Source organism: Phascolarctos cinereus, unplaced genomic scaffold (genome assembly GCF_003287225.1).
Source record: "Phascolarctos cinereus isolate Bilbo 61053 unplaced genomic scaffold, phaCin_HiC Scaffold_7;HRSCAF=346, whole genome shotgun sequence".
NCBI classification, from domain to species: domain Eukaryota; kingdom Metazoa; phylum Chordata; class Mammalia; order Diprotodontia; family Phascolarctidae; genus Phascolarctos; species Phascolarctos cinereus.
The window spans coordinates 21,896,055-21,898,222 of record NW_027556180.1 but is presented as its reverse complement, the minus strand read 5'-3'; the positions used below and the strand labels follow the sequence as shown (position 1 = coordinate 21,898,222).

The 2,168-nt window shown below is 41.3% G+C and overlaps 1 pseudogene; it reads right to left on the bottom strand.

Moving 5' to 3' along the window:
- Nucleotides 1–1,158: 1,158 nt before the first annotated feature.
- On the bottom strand, nt 1,159–1,764 carry LOC110210240 (vesicle-associated membrane protein 4 pseudogene; annotated as a pseudogene).
- Nucleotides 1,765–2,168: the final 404 nt, after the last annotated feature.

The window sequence follows — 2,168 nt, the reverse complement described above, 5'->3', positions numbered from 1 at the left end:
AATAGACATTGAATTGGTCACTTCATAATGGAAAAAGGGATGCTTACTCTAAATAAGAAGACATATAAGATGAGATATGACGGAAGGGAATGAAAAGCATTTCTTAAGCTTTTATTGTGCTAAGTACAAAAGTATAAAAAGAAGTTAAAAAAAAAAAAGTTCCTGATCTCAAAGAGCTCACATTCTAGTTGGAAAAGACAACATGTATTAGAGGGTTCAATTACAGGGTGGATGGAAAGGACCAGAAATCCTTGAGGTACAAAGGCCAAGGCAAATGGTAAATGGGTGGGAACTGTCATGTTCATCCCACAGCCCTTGGCAAGGAGAAATCTTGATGGGATCTGAGCAAGAGCAGGCTGGGGCATTGGGGAAAAGGGGAATCTAGTTGGGCAGAGATTTATTTGAAGGATCATCCTGTAGAAAAAGGATTTGACCAATTTTGCTTGGCCCAAGAAGACAGAACCAGGAGCAACGTGCAGAAGATGGGATGGAAAGGACACTTGAGGCTGTGGTAGCTGAAAGATGAAATGACTGAGGAAACAAGGTTCGAAGCTTCTGAGCATTTCAATTTTTTAAGCAGGAGCAGCTAGGTGGTGCAATGGATAGAGTAACGGCCCTGAAGTCAGGAGGACCTGAGTTCAAATGCGACCTCAGACCAAACACTTGACACTTACTAGCTGCATGATCCTGGGCAAGTAACTTAACCCCAATTGCCTAAGAAAAAAGAGAAAGAAAAAATTTTTAAGCAATGTCTGCCAATTGCTCAACAAACTGGGGCCAGATGTTCTCAGCTTAGGCCTAGACCCCAAATACAGGAGGAAACAAATCTCTATACTTTAAAAATAATCAAATAGGGTCAGTTAATCAGAGGGAAACAATACAACATCAGGCAATCTGATTTCTAATTGGAGGAAAGATTAGGGACTTTCCAAGTTGGGAGGGGGAGAGCAAACAGGTGCAATTCCCTGAATTCAGAAAAAGGCGTCCTGTTCCACTCCAACAAACAAAGGAATGTGGAAACTGTAATTGATTGATCTTTACAGGAACAATTTTCAGATGAGACACATGAATTGCCTAAGATGTATGACTGTGAGAAAACTCCTTGCATCAGTCTTTGGATGTGACTGAGTTTTATGTTTTAAAATAAATTAATGACAGCATATTTTGGTGAAGGGCAGGAGACTAATCAGGAACTTGTCAATGCTCCAATTTGAACTGGACACTTGCCTTTTTACTTCTTGAGAAAAAACACTTGAAAGTCATATACATATTTCATTAAATTGTGGAGCAATCTTCTTTTTTTTAATTGTCCCAGAACTGTTTTATTGGAGATCTCTGGTCACCGAATCAAGTCCGATATTTCAGGATAATAGGAATGATAATCACCAGCAAAAGGGTAACAGCCACCAGAGCCATGATGGCCTTCCTTTTGCATCCATGCCACCACATTAGACTTCGAAGCTGTTGCTAAAAGCTGTTGCATTATCTGATAAGCTTTCTGATTTGTCTTGTAGCTCATCTAGTCTCTCTCCTCTTTCAATCTTTACTTTTGTAATATTCTCTTGCATGACATCAATTACTTCATCTGCCTGATTCTGTACATGCCTAATTTTGGTCCAGATGGGCCCCTTAGAAAAAATCCTCTTCTTCATCTGAATCTTCTTCCAAAAGATTTCTCCTTTCATTTTTCACAGAACCAGTGACATCATCATCATTTAGGTGGCACTTGAATTTAGGAGGCATCTTTATTACTCAAAAAGTTGTTTTCCTTTTCCCAGCTTTAAAAGACAGATATATACCACCTGGGCATCCACCGGGAGGCTTCTGCTTGCCCCTCAGAACCAGGCCGGGCCGGGCCAGGCCCAACCAGCAGAGCTGGGCAGGGGGAGGGAAAGGGAGGAAGGAGGAAGGAAGCCTGACTGAGTTTTGGTCAACATGACCTAAGTCCTTAGTTAAGGGTCTCTAAGCAGCAGGTAGAGGTGGTCTCCCAGCCAGGTGGGGCTAGGTTCAAACAATACAATAAAATTTTCTCCCAGTTCCCACAACTGAATGAATTTTTCTCACAAGACAGAATTTGGACTACACCCATAATTGAATAGAAAGGGAACCAAGCTAATTCCAGAATTGAGTCACAAGATGGAGTCAGTGTGGTTCACCCAATTCCCACA